Source organism: Schistocerca serialis, chromosome 4 (assembly GCF_023864345.2).
Source record: "Schistocerca serialis cubense isolate TAMUIC-IGC-003099 chromosome 4, iqSchSeri2.2, whole genome shotgun sequence".
Lineage (NCBI taxonomy): Eukaryota > Metazoa > Arthropoda > Insecta > Orthoptera > Acrididae > Schistocerca > Schistocerca serialis.
The window spans coordinates 364,794,526-364,810,328 of record NC_064641.1 but is presented as its reverse complement, the minus strand read 5'-3'; positions in this window follow the sequence as shown (position 1 = coordinate 364,810,328).

The window sequence follows — 15,803 nt, the reverse complement described above, 5'->3', positions numbered from 1 at the left end:
CATCCTCTTCCATTTCCATAATATTGTCCTCAAGTACATCGCCCTTGTATAGACCCTCTATATACTCCTTCCACCTTCTGCTTTCCCTTCTTTGCTTAGAACTGGGTTTCCATTGGAGCTCTTGATATTCATACAAGTGGCTCTCTTCTCTTTAATTTTCCTGTAGGCGGTATCTATCTTACCCCTAGTGAGATAAGTCTCTACATCCTTACATTTGTCCTCTAGCCATCCCTACTTAGCCATTTTGCATTTCCTGTCGATGTCATTTTTGAGACGTTTGTATTCCTTTTTGCCTGCTTCATTTACTGCATTTTTATATTTTCTCCTTTCATCAATTAAATTCAATATTTCTTCTGTTACCCAGGGGTTTCTAGAAGCTTATACCCCGTAAAAATAACCTTCCTTATGAGGTTTCAATGGCCATTAAACCAACTTTTAGAGCACTGGCTTCACCAGAACTGCTAGAAAAATGTCTGGATTGGAAAACACAGAACCCAAATGAAAGTTTCAATGTTCTTATTTGGAAAAGATGTCCAAAAACTGTGTTTGTTTCCAATTTGGTGGTGAAGATATCTGCTTTGGAAGCTGCAGCAGTGTTTAATGATGGAAATGTGGCAAGACTTCATAACCTCAGCAAGTTGGGCTTTACACCTAGAGTCTTCACTGAGCAGATACTGCAGATCATCGATAAGCAAAGAATCGCAAAGGTGGAGACTTCAGTTCAGAACATACAAAAAATTGCTAGGCAAAGGAGCAGAGAAGCTAAAAGAGCTGTAACGAATGATGAGGAAGAAATGGAATATGGATGTGGGCAGTTTTAGCTAAGGTATGATAGATAATTTTTTTTTTTACATTTAATCCAAACTTTAAAATGATTTTTCTGCAACTTAAGGTTTTCTGCTTTCAGGAACACATATATCAGAAAGTACTTGAAGGATTGCAATGAAATTTGACACACCTATTCTTTTACTTCGAAGCAATATTTAAGCGGAACAAAATTTTAATCGAGATATTATACACAGTTTTGTGGTTGATAATATATTGAAAAATTTGCTTGTAAAAATGTTCGAATCCAAAATATCACAGAAAACAATAGCATTAATTTACCAAAAAGTTACTGCACTTAATTGCACACCAATTATTGTAGATTATTTTACCATTAAAAAATTTGCCGAATTTGCCTCGAAATTATGAAAAAGTGTACCTTAAAATAATAATGCCATGAAAAATTCAAAATTATCTCACTGCATTAGATTGTTATTAAAAATTCTGATTAAAAAAAATCATATTAGATCTCATTACAAAAGTGTTCAAAATTTCAATGAGATCGAAGAAAAAATGATAAAGATATGGATTTACAAAAATATCAGTGCAAGACTGCCTCCGTCTCCCCTTAAGAGCCTTGGGAGTAGTGTGAAAGAGTTAACATATTTATGTAATGAGATACATGAAAGAGGTCAATAGGTGGATGACCTTCTCTCGGCAATAATGATACCAATTGAGAAGAAAATAAATGACAAGAAATGTGAAAATTTTAGAATTATAAGTTTGATTTCTCATGCAGCAAAAATTTTATGTAAGATGTTAATAGAAGACTTCCCAGAAGACTGGGAAAAAGTATTACACAAGAAAAGTATGGATTTTGAAGAGGGAAAGTACAAGGGAATTATAGTTTCCATTGACTTGGAGAAAGCCTTTGACAGAGTATAGTGGAATAAATCAACGGACATTATAAGGAAGAATGATGTTGACTGGGGCAATAGAAAGCTAATTAAAAACCTGTATCTACAACAGAAAATACGAATACAGATTGGGAATGAGATGACAGAAGTATGCGCATTTGGAAGGGGAGTGAGGCAAGGCTGCTGTCTCTCCCAAATACCATTTCACATATATTTGAAGCATATTATTCAGAAATGTTTAAAACAAAATAGAGGAGTGCGGCTTGGTGATAGGATGATACAATGTATATGATTTGTGGATGATATGGCATTACTGGCAGAGAGCAAAAGGACTCTGACTGGAATGTTAAAAGAGTTAAATAAGATACGTTAGGAATTCAGAATGAAAATTAATAAGAAAAAGATAAAATGTATGGTGATAAGTGCAAGAAAATGTAATATCTAAGCATATATTTTATTCATAAAAATATTTATGACATCATTGTGTGTGGAATCTGAATGAACATTCTCCTGAAATTAATAAAAAGGACTTCATCTTGAGTAAAATAATAAATAATTATTGTCAATGACATAATTTAATATTCTGTAAAAATTTGTATCTCAGACAATACCTATGGAAAAAGGTAATGGAAATCTCCATCTTTTGTCATCTATGAGTCTTCTAGGATAATCCTCCTTCTTGTTCGAACCGTTGTACTCATCGGATGTGATTGATGTCTCGTATCACAGAGGTCTGTAAAAAACTGTGTTATATTGCTAAGTAATATTTGAAAAATAATTTTTGTGTCATTGAAATCAACCGTTTTGTTTGAACTTCTATTTCAATATGATTCTTGTTCTATATAAAAGTTGTTTTCTTATCAGCTACAATGGAGCGCAGCCATTAGCACTATTCATCTACAGTGCGGTTTATTGGTAAATGCTGAATAATAAGTGATTAACATTGATAAATACTTTTAAATGTTAATGTGGGAAGTAAAGGTACAGAAAAGATTTAATATATATTATTTGTTAGTAGTAAAACAGTGGCTGTAGGAGATTCAATAAGTGATTGTCTTAAGTTAGCCACCATCTAAGTGAAATATTGCAGCAGCAGTTTTAAATTGAATTTTTAAAAAGACATAAATCTTGATGGTCAGTTATTGCGATAATAATTGTGTACTGGTGGCCCAGAACCCACTCAGAGGTAATAAATTCCACTTAGATTGTGAATACTCTACAACTATAGTGTAAACAGCACGTTACGTGATAAAAAATTTTCTCTGCTGATGTATGAAGCCTGGTTATTTCTTAACAACTTTCATGAAATATTCTTAACAGGAGACAATACATTAGTGTTGTGCGCGTGTGGTATTGTGTGTCAAAATTGTTCATTTTGCTCAAAGAAAAGTGTTGTCACCTCGAATAACAGTAGCGGTAAATTGGATAGAAGATCTGCAACTAGTAATGAGGCTATTGTGCAACAGCACTGAAGATTGCTGAAAATCATTACTCTTGATAGTTGAGATTACTTAACATACATTTAGCTTGTTTGCTGGTTGTATAAGATCACTTTTGTGCATGAACTTAAAGCCATTTACACTGCTTGACACACAACATTGCTACGCGTTCTCAGGTGGAGATTTCTTTTACAAAATAACGATCATTAGCCGGGAGAAGCAGTGATTAAATAGAACATCATGTTACGCTAATAATAATAAGTAACTCCTGCCCAAAAATTTGTACGACACCAATACATAACATTCTTGTAATTCCTTACAGTTGTAATGTACTTTGTCAGAATATTAATACGTACGTTATTTTCTTTTCATGAATCCGACACGGGAGTAATTGCTGCATGTATGTGTATGTCGTCTGGGGTGTTGGCAGGCCTATGGAGGTAGGACTCGTTCTTATTGATGGTTTACTTACTACCTCATGATTACCCTAAACTCTGTCAACAGCAGCTTTAAACAGCAGTAGTTCAGTTAATTGGTACCCGTGGTCTAGGGGTAGCGTCTTTGATTCATAATCAAAACGGATTCGATCCCCGCCACTGCCTAAATTTTGATAAATAATCGGCATTGGCGGCCGAAGACTTCCGGCATAAGAAGTCAGCCTCATTCTGCCAACGGCCTTGTCAAAGAGGGCGGAGGAGCGGATAGAGGTTCAGGGCACTCTCTTGTCCTAGGGGTGGGAAATTGCCCCTAAAGGCGGAAGAATCAGCAATGATCAACGACATGAGGATGCAGAAGGCAATGGAAACCACTGCATTAAAGACACGTAACGTGTATCCGCAGGACATGTGGCCTGTATTTGAAGAAGTGTCATGATGATCTCTCCATTGGCAAAAGATTCCGGAATAGTCCCCCATTCGGATCTCCGGGAGGGGACTGCCAAGGGGGAGGTTACCATGAAAAAAAGATTGAATAATCAACGAAAGGATAACATTCTGCGAATTGGGGCGTGGAATGTCAGAAGCTTGAACGTGGTAGGGAAACTAGAAAATCTGAAAAGGGAAATGGAAAGGCTCAATCTAGATATAGTAGGGGTCAGTGAAGTGAAGTGGAAGGAAGACAAGGATTTCTGGTCAGATGAGTATCGGGTAATATCAACAGCAGCAGAAAATGGTGTAACAGGTGTAGGATTTGTTATGAATAGGAAGGTAGGGCAGAGGGTGTGTTACTGTGAACAGTTCAGTGACCAGGTTGTTCTAATCAGAATCGACAGCAGACCAACACCGACAACGATAGTTCAGGTATACATGCCGACGTCGCAAGCTGAAGATGAACAGGTAGAGAAAGTGTATGAGGATATTGAAAGGGTAATGCAGTATATAAAGGGGGACGAAAATCTAATAGTCATGGGCGACTGGAATGAAATTGAAGGGGAAGGAGTAGAAGAAGAGTATACAGTATGGTTTGAGAGTAAATCGGAGAAAGACGAAGGTAATGAGAAGTAGTAGAAATGAGAACAGCGAGAAACTTAACATCAGGATTGATGGTCACGAAGTCAATGACGGACGGAGCAAGGTGGACATCAAAAGCAGACTCGCTATGGTAAAAAAGGCATTTCTGGCCAAGAGAAGTCTACTAATATCAAATACCGGCCTTAATTTGAGGAAGAAATTTCTGAGGATGTACTTCTGGAGTACAGCATTGTATGGTAGTGAAGCATGGACTGTGGGAAAACCGGAACAGAAGAGAATCGAAGCATTTGAGATGTGGTGCTATAGATGAATGTTGAAAATTAGGTGGACTGATAAGGTGAGGAATGAGGAGGTTCTACGCAGAATCGGAGAGGAAAGGAATATGTGGAAAATACTGATAAGGAGAAGGGACAGGATGATGGGACATCTGCTAAGACATGAGGGAATGACTTCCATGGTACTAGAGGGAGCTGTAGAGGGCAAAAACTGTAGAAGAAGACAGAGATTGGAATACGTCAAGCAAATAATTGAGGACGTAGGTTGCAAGTGCTACTCTGAGATGAGGAGGTTATCATAGGAAAGGAATTCGTGGCGGGCCGCATCAAATCAGTCAGTGGACTGATGACCAAAAAAAAAAAAAAGTTCAGTATTCCGGCTGCGAGTGTAATATTTTCAATATAATTGTCTAGTAGATGTTTTGTGCACACATTTCACCCATTTAGCTATTGTTATTTGTATATCTGTTACTTGTAAGGTATTTTGTGGGAAATGTTATTTTCAGCGATATATTTTATACAGTATTAGTGTCAAACATGGTTAGACCGAAGAAGCAAGTAAAGTCAAATGAGCATGCTGACGCAGAAATGGCATCAGGCCCACAAATAGACCAACCTTCGCACACTTCAGTGCAAGTCCTTGATAATGTAAATATGGATGATAACGATTTACTATCTGATATTCCGAGCGAAAATGAAACTGAGGAGTTGTCAACACAGACGGACATTCCTGCAGTTAAAGCTTTAGAAGTGAATGATAATACACTCCTGGAAATTGAAATAAGAACATCGTGAATTCATTGTCCCAGGAAGGGGAAACTTTATTGACACATTCCTGGGGTCAGATACATCACATGATCACACTGACAGAACCACAGGCACATAGACACAGGCAACAGAGCATGCACAATGTCGGCACTAGTACAGTGTATATCCACCTTTCGCAGCAATGCAGGCTGCTATTCTCCCATGGAGACGATCGTAGAGATGCTGGATGTAGTCCTGTGGAACGGCTTGCCATGCCATTTCCACCTGGCGCCTCAGTTGGACCAGCGTTCGTGCTGCACGTGCAGACCGCGTGAGACGACGCTTCATCCAGTCCCAAACATGCTCAATGGGGGACAGATCCGGAGATCTTGCTGGCCAGGGTAGTTGACTTACACCTTCTAGAGCACGTTGGGTGGCACGGGATACATGCGGACGTGCATTGTCCTGTTGGAACAGCAAGTTCCCTTGCCGGTCTAGGAATGGTAGAACGATGGGTTCGATGACGGTTTGGATGTACCGTGCACTATTCAGTGCCCCCTCGACGATCACCAGTGGTGTACGGCCAGTGTAGGAGATCGCTCCCCACACCATGATGCCGGGTGTTGGCCCTGTGTGCCTCGGTCGTATGCAGTCCTGATTGTGGCGCTCACCTGCACGGCGCCAAACACGCATACGACCATCATTGGCACCAAGGCAGAAGCGACTCTCATCGCTGAAGACGACACGTCTCCATTCGTCCCTCCATTCACGCCTGTCGCGACACCACTGGAGGCGGGCTGCACGATGTTGGGGCGTTAGCGGAAGACGGCCTAACGGTGTGCGGGACCGTAGCCCAGCTTCATGGAGACGGTTGCGAATGGTCCTCGCCGATACCCCAGGAGCAACAGTGTCCCTAATTTGCTGGGAAGTGGCGGTGTGGTCCCCTACGGCACTGCGTAGGATCCTACGGTCTTGGCGTGCATCCGTGCGTCGCTGCGGTCCGGTCCCAGGTCGACGGGCACGTGCACCTTCCGCCGACCACTGGCGACAACATCGATGTACTGTGGAGACCTCACGCCCCACGTGTTGAGCAATTCGGCGGTACGTCCACCCGGCCTCCCGCATGCCCACTATACGCCCTCGCTCAAAGTCCGTCAACTGCACATACGGTTCACGTCCACGCTGTCGCGGCATGCTACCAGTGTTAAAGACTGCGATGGAGCTCCGTATGCCACGGCAAACTGGCTGACACTGACGGCGGCGGTGCACAAATGCTGCGCAGCTAGCGCCATTCGACGGCCAACACCGCGGTTCCTGGTGTGTCCGCTGTGTCGTGCGTGTGATCATTGCTTGTACAGCCCTCTCGCAGTGTCCGGAGCAAGTATGGTGGGTCTGACACACCGGTGTCAATGTGTTCTTTTTTCCATTTCCAGGAGTGTATATCTACCGGGCAAGGGGCACAAATTAGCAATTCTCAAGCTATGCCATTACTGGATAATAAATTGCTCGCATTATTTTTTGAAAAGTTCAATATCGTGGGTCAAGAAAAGGATAAGTGTAGGCAAGAAAAGACGATAAAAGAACAATGCGAGCTCAGGTAGTAGGAGCGTGATAGGAAATTAATGGAACAAATAAACAATATTTTTATAGAACGAGATAAGGAAATAGTCCATGAGAATTAATCATGTGCTAGTCGATCGCGATGCAGCAATTACGACTCATTTCAACAAAGAAATCAATACAATAAAGACTAGTATTAAACCATTGGCAAACATACCAACTCAAGTGAATAATCTTCAAAACGAAGTAGATAAGTTAGAAACGCAGTTCAAAGCTTGGACTGCTACTATGGAGTCAGTACAGAATGATATCCCCACAGAAGTACAAAAATAAGTCCGAACGGAAGTAGCCAAGGCATTGAGCATTGGACTTCACAATCTTGAAACAATGTCAGCACACAGCAACGAGGACGCTGGCACTGACAGGCAAAAGAACAATGAAGATTTGTCGACAACCTCTATTGCAGTTTCGGTAATCAATCTGTATTACTCTAGCAATTTGTTTCACCAAGAAACCCGAATTATGAAGCAGAGTTCACTTGCAATAACGTCAGTACACCGCCAGCTAATGACGACAATTCCATGCACTTAAGTACCTTAACGCATGAAGAGCACTTAATTAAACATCGCCAATTCTGAGTATTCAACGAGGAGAATAAAAAGAGTATTCATCCAGTAGTTTTTATTAGAAACTATAGAAGTGTTCTTCCAAAGTCTTGGACGGAGGAATAGAAAATTCAATTTGTGGTTTCACACATTTCCGCTGACGTATCGCTCTGGGCGTTGGACGCAGCAGAAACATGCAAAACATTTAACGAATTTGAGAAGGCGTTACGCGACCAGTTCTGGTCAGCGTCGACTCAAGAACGGCTAAGAAAGATTGTATATAACGCAGGGTTCTTTCAGAAAATACTTTGAAAAATACATTTATATGACACGGCACTGGGATGAACCAGTAACCACACGGGACCTATTACGAGTATTGAACGTCAGATTGCCAACAGATATTAGAGAGAAACTGTTTAACGTCACAGATACTGATCTTAAGGAATATTAATCTGTGATAGATTCCTTACACTTAGTCCAAGAAGACGCTAGAAAGAATTCTGACGCAATAAATAGGGCCAGAAAAGGTTCCTGGAACGGAAGCAATGGAAATAGGGGCGAAGTCAGCCCCAAGAAAAACAAAACCCATGGCAATAGAAAGTATAGTAATAGTAAAAATCTTTACAACCAATAACATGATTACTTCTGTAGTAATAATAATTACCATGAAAACAATGACTACCAGCATCCAAATAGTAATCAAAGGCAATATAGTAATGAAAATGCCAATAATAATTCTAATCGTAAAAGACGAAATGAAAACAAATCAGACAGTCCATATCAGGATACACTAAAAAACATGCGTGGTGACAATCAATGAATATTGGCGACAACCAGGACCAAGTCTATGGCAGCTGCAGCAAAATTTTATGAATCCGGGTCAGCCAGTAAATTATGTACAGGCTATACCCATGCCGAATAACCAGTATCCACAATGGTGGGTCCCGAGTAGACCACCTCCCACTGTAGAATCACAATTATGTGAAAATAGTGGAGGTAGCTTCGGGGCCGAAACGGAATATACCAAAGTCAACAAACTAATCTCGGTCCCTGTTGGCCTTCGCCAGGAGACCGTGACCAAGAATGAAGGCAATAGGTCTATGCAAGAGAACGTTAGTAGGATTCGCTATGAGGATGTAAGGAAATCGAAGATGAACTCTATCAAGAATCTGCCGACGCTGATAGAGAAGAAAAGGAAAGTATTCGGGCAAGTATCAATTGAACTAAAAAGACTGCCGATTTTGTCTATTACTAATTGCAAAGTTATAGGAGTGGTGGAAAAGAAGGCACAAATTGTAAAGTACCAGACACAGGTTGAGGTTTCATTTGGAAATGATAGCGTTATATGCACGTTCCTATTAATGGAAAATTTATCAATACCGTTGTTACTGGGCCTTTAATTTTTACGGGCAGAGAGGCTATAATACACTCCTGCCCATAAAAATTGCTACACCACGAAGATGACGTGCCACAGACGCGAAATTTAACCGACAGGAAGAAGATGCTGTGATATACAAATGATTAGCTCTTCAGAGCATTCAAACGAGGTTGGAGACGGTGTCGACACCTACAACGTGCTGAAATGAGGAAAGTTTCCAACCGATTTCTCATACACAAACAGCAGTTGACCGGCGTTGCCTGGTGAGACGTTGTTGTGATGCTTCGTGTAAGGAGGAGAAATGCGTACCATCATGTTTCCAACTTTGATAAAGGTCGAATTGTAGCCTATCGCGATTGCGGTTTATCGTATCGCGACATTGCTGCTTGCGTTGGTCGAGATCCAATGACTGTTAGCAGAATATGGAATCAGTGCGTTCAGCAAGTTAATACGGAACGCCGTGCTGGATCCCAACGGTCTCGTGTCACTAGCAGTCGAGATGACAGGCATCTTATCCGCATGGCTGTAACGGATCGTGCAGCCACGTCTCGATCCCTGAGTCAACAGATGGGGACGTTTGCAAGACAACAACCATCAGCACGAACAGTTCGACGACGTTTGCAGCAGCGTGGACTATCAGTTCGGAGGCCATGGCTGCGGTTATCCTTGACGCTGCATCACAGACAACAGCGCCTGCGATGGTGTACTCAACCACGATCCTGGGTGCACGAATGGCAAAACGTCATTTTTCGGATGAATCCAGGTTCTGTTTACAGCATTATGATGGTCGCATCCGTGTTTGGCGACATCGCGGTGAACGCACATTGGAAGCGTGTATTCGTCATCGCCATACTGGCGTATCACCGGGCGTGATGGTATGGGGTGCCATTGGTTACACGTCTCGGTCACCTCTTGATCACATTGACGGCGCTTTGAACAGTGGACGTTACATTTCAGATGTGTTACGACCCGTGGCTCTACCCTTCATTCGATCCCTGCGAAACCCTACATTTCAGCAGGATAATGCACGACCGCATGTTGCAGATTCTGTACGGGCCATTCTGGATACAGAAAGTGTTCGACTGCTGCCCTGGCCAACACATTCTTCAGATCTCTCACCAATTGAAAACGTCTGGTCAATGGTGGTCGAGCAACTGGATCGTCACAATACGCCAGTCACTACTCTTGATGAACTGTGGTATCGTGTTGAAGCTGCATGGGCAGCTGTACATGTACACGCCATCCAAACTCTGTTTGACTCAATGCCCAGGCGTATCTAGGCCGTTATTACGGCAAGAGGTGGTTGTTCTGGGTACTGATTTATCAGGATCTATGCACCCAAATTGCGTGAAAATGTAATCACATGTCAGTTCTAGTATAATATATTTGTCCAATGAATACCCGTTTATCATCTGTATTTCTTCTTGGTGTAGCAATTTTAATGGCCAGTAGTGTAGATCTAGCCTGGGGAACATACTTACGTACCGCCAGCGACCACCCTAACGTTGAAGATGAATTGGGAGTTCGGTGCGAGCCATGCGCTTACAAAAGGATTAGACGTATCTGTTGGCAAACAAAAATTGTTGGTGTTAGAATGTGATCACCCACAAAAGTATCATACTAACCGAAACAAATATGCACCCAATAACGTGAGTGACATCGGCGCAACTATAGAGGTGAAAGAGGCATTTTGCATTGACGCTTCACAGGCTGAACAATATTAATAAAATTGCTATCCAGATACCATGAGGTATGTATTGATCGACCAGGTATCATAAAGATTATGTTTATTATATGAAAGCCTATCCCCATAAGACCTATTGCAAAGCTTCAAACCCGTTGCCCTGGACAAAGAAAATGGCAATTATTGTACGAAGGACCACTTAAAATAATCTCAATCCCACATGACGGATGTTATGTACTATAAGATGTCAGTACGGGTAACCTAATAGGACTGTATTGTCATAGAGACATTAAGAAACATTTGCAGTAGGAATCCCCTTTTGTGTCTGTGCGATGAAAATAATATGTCCAGTGCAAATGCACAATAGCACAAATGTATATATGTAAATAGTAGTTACAGTGAAGATGTTATCTTAAGTAATTGCATGAATTTATATGTACTGGTCTGTAAGATCACATGCCAGTAGTTACACTGTAGTATTCATGAAGTATAAATCCAAAAGGGGAATACAATTTTTTAATAAGAACTTTAATTTTTCTGAAAACGTCATATACTCGGTAGAAGTTAGTGCAAATGCTATCTCAGTAAACATAATTTTTTTTTATCTTTCTATGTACGTTATAGAAAATCCTAATATATATCTATATGTATACAGGGTGTTACAAAAAGGTACGGCCAAACTTTCAGGAAACATTCCTCACACACAAATAAAGAAAAGATGTTATGTGGACATGTGTCCGGAAACGCTTAATTTCCATGTAAGAGCTCATTTTAGTTTCGTCAGTATGTACTGTACTTCCTGGATTCACCGCCAGTTGGCCCAATTGAAGGGAGGTAATGTTGACTTCGGTGCTTGTGTTGACATGCGACTCATTGCTCTACAGTACTAGCATCAAGCACATCAGTACGTAGCATCAACAGGTTAGTGTTCATCACGAACGTGGTTTTGCAGTCAGTGCAATGTTTACAAACGCGGAGTTGGCAGATGCCCATTTGATGTATGGATAAGCACGGGGCAATAGCCGTGGCGCGGTACGTTTGTATCGAGACAGATTTCCAGAACGAAAGTGTCCCGACAGGAAGACGTTCGAAGCAATTGATCGGCGTCTTAGGGAGCACGGAACATTCCAGCCTACGACTCGCGACTGGGGAAGACCTAGAACGACGAGGCTACCTGCAGTGGACGAGGCAATTCTTCGTGCAGTTGACGATAACCCTAATGTCAGCGCAGAGAAGTTGCTGCTGTACAAGGTAACGTTGACCACTTCACTGTATGGAGAGTGCTACGGGAGAACCAGTTGTTTCCGTACCATGTGCAGCGTGTGCATGCACTATCAGCAGCTGATTGGCCTCCACGGGTACACTTCTGCGAATGGTTCATCCAACAATGTGTCAATCCCCATTTCAGTGCAAATGTTCTCTTTACGGATGAGGCTTCATTCCAACGTGATCCAATCAATATGTGTGGGCTGACGAGAATCCGCACGCACTTGTGCAATCACGTCATCAACACAGATTGTCTGTGAACGTTTGGGCAGGCATTGTTGATGATGTCTTGATTGGGCCCCATGTTCTTCCACCTACGCTCAATGGAGCACGTTATAATGATTTCATACGGGATACTCTACCTGTGCTGCTAGAACATGTGCCTTTACAAGTACGACACAACATGTGGTTCATGCACGATGGAGCTCCTGCACATTTCAGTCGAAGTGTTCGTACGCTTCTCAATGACAGATTCGGTGACCGATGGATTGGTAGAGGCGGACCAATTCCACGGCCTCCACGCTCTCCTGACCTCAACCCTCTTGACTTTCATTTATGGGGGCATTTGAAAGCTCTTGTCTACGCAACCCCGGTACCAAATATAGAGACTCTACGTGATCGTATTGTGGACGGCTGTGATACAATACGCCATTCTCCAGGGCTGCATCAGCGCATCAGGGATTCCATGCGACGGAGGGTAGATGCATGTATCCTCGCTAACGGAGGACATTTTGAACATTTCCTGTAACAAAGTGTTTGAAGTAACGCTTGTACGTTCTGTTGCTGTGTGTTTCCATTCCATGATTAAAGTGATTCGAAGAGAAGTAATAAAATGAGCTCTAACATGGAAAGTAAGCGTTTCCGGATACATGCCCACATAACATATTTTCTTTCTTTTTCTGTGAGGACTGTTTCCTGAAAGTTTGGACGTACCTTTTTGTAACACCCTGTATAAATACTGTGTTTATTCTGGAAAGAGCGTAAATGAGTCATGAATGTTTCTATGAACCTCATCTACGTAAACGCACATACGTAACGAATGTTAATTGCGTGTGAGTTTGCGTTTCTATCTGTATCCGAATTCGCTATTTATGGAACGTTTTCCTGTTGTGTACCATTTTTGGTACGTTTTTCCTTACGCGGCTACATTTGCTGTTTGCTCTTATGAGCTTTTCTCTTGTTAGATGAACCGACCATGGACATCTGTCCCATAATCTGACAATAATTCTAACAAAAATATGAATGAATGAGTATAAATGAAAAGAAATAAAATGTGTCATCAAATATGGAAATGTACTGGTATCTATACCGTTCAATGATGATCCTATGGTCAGAGCAGGATTCTAACAGTCGTCTTGTCTTATATTTTTTTGTCAGTATATGATCTTTGTAATCATGCTATTACGGTATGGTACAATGTGCACATGAACAAAAATTCATTATATTGTGTCAATCGTATAGAAGATTATCTGTTGTGTGGGTTGTGAAACACTAGCAGCAATCAGGACAGCGAAGCGTGTCTCACAAGAACTATGAAAGTCTAGTGGACGCGTGAAAAACTGTGTTTTCTTTTAAGAAAAGTGATGAACAGAGGTTATAGCTATGATAATTGAACATATGACCGCTCATAGAGTGTTAATGTTTACAGCAACGACATGGACGTGGAAAAACAATTGACAGTATTAAAACTGATAAAAAAAACTGTAGACCTCTAACATAGAGTAAATATCTTTGGAGTGAGCATTCACACGCGGAGAACAAATTTTGTGTTGTCGTCATACATTGCCGGCCTGGTCACGTGTTCTCGGGACGTCGTGTGTTTGTCCGTATAGCGCCCTGTATATTTCGAATGCCACTACATCCCTAGTACAGACGGATTCTTTTCGTACGTGTCGTGGATTATTTATATATGTTGCGCAGACATTTTAACAGAATCCATTTGATACCGGGAATAAACCAGCTACGTAACTTTTAAGGGCAAGTGATATTGCATTCTGCTTCTTTGCGGTAGATGTCACAGTTCAGATGCACTCGATTTTTGGTAGTTTTCGGTATGATACGACAATGAGTACATTTTTGCAGTGATAGTCTTGCAAAACGACTTGACAGTACGCTAGTACTTTTGCAAGTGTCCGAAAAACACCGAATTTGCCACACATTAGCGATTATATCCCTGCTAATTCGTCCTTTTTTTCTGCTATTTCTGCCTATTTATTTTCTCGTTTTTGCGACCTAAAGCACAATTTTTCTTACTGGTGACGCTTTGAAGTGTTTATTTAACGTATTTTACATACTTGCTCCCAGTTTATTAAATAAATAGTAGACTGAGTAAGAAGCGCGAAAAAAAGGCGATCGGAGAATAAATGTGCTGTAAAGCAAATACAGTTGGTCATATAACAGTCAACCCGCATCACCATCAAGGGAAGTGGAAAGTGACACAAATGAAAGAGTTTGGGGACATGTTTACTGATATTTTGCGCTTCTTAATCAAATGGTGAATAAAATAAATTGAAGGCAAAATACACCAAAGAAGATGAATGTGTACTTTGATTAACTACACTACAGTGTTTTTTTTATTTGATTTGTACAGAAAACGTATTTAAGCTGAATGCAGAAATTGGTAGTAGGTGCTGTGGAAAATTAAAAATTGTTGGTATACCATCTACCTTCAGCCACATACGTCCAAATTTTTCTCTGTCTAAACATTCCTCTTCAAAGTGTTTTGAACATACTTTGGAATATTTTGTGGGGACAAAATTACTCCTCCTTATTTTCTGGAGCCACATATTTTCTCGTTGTTCATCCTTCGGGAAACTAAAATATAAATCACACATACTCATTCTCCATCTCCTAGACACACTTAAAATGGTCTCCTACTGTAATTTAATAGTCCACAAAATGGTTTGGACACACATATTATACGAAGACAACTACAGACTCCCACTCTATTGAATTTATCTGTCTTCCGTCTTTAAAATCTATATACAGAATCGACAAGTCACTGATAAATGCATGGAGGATAGTATTTGTTGAAACAACTAACCATTCCCTTTTCTGTTCCACTAGCAAATTTACGAGAGGAAGCGATTGTTTGTAAGCTTTTGTACGAGCCGTAATATCTATTATATAGTCATAAAATTGTATAAAAATAGGTCTACAGAATCAAGCCTTAACTATAATGCGTCTCGAAATTTTTAAACATAGTATCCGTGAAAAGTTACTGTCCCTCCTTTCACATATTTTTCTTTGCATCCGTAGCAACAACAGTAATTCATCATCGCTATTACACTATCAACAAACGGTGAAAACACAACAAAAACTCTTGATATTATAAACTTCAAGGTCTGCGGAAAGCACACACGCCCAGCGAAGTCCCGAAAACACTTGACTATCCTGGTTTAATGTTGACAACATGAGCAGAACGCAATTCTCACTCCAGAGATATTTACTCTATGACCTCAAATAAAGGTGTTACGAGTCATCTTAACGTGCGAAATGTCATGAGACAAACTGTACAGCCAGCCGCAAGGCAACAACATAATGCAGCGCTGGCTACGCAGCGCCTCGCGGAAGTGTTTGCTTACCGCAGGAGATAAACACAGCACACGATGGAGACCAGAATGGAAAACGGTGCAGTGTCGTACATATGCATAGTTGTTTAAAGTCGACAATGAATCACTGCATTCAAATAAACAGTG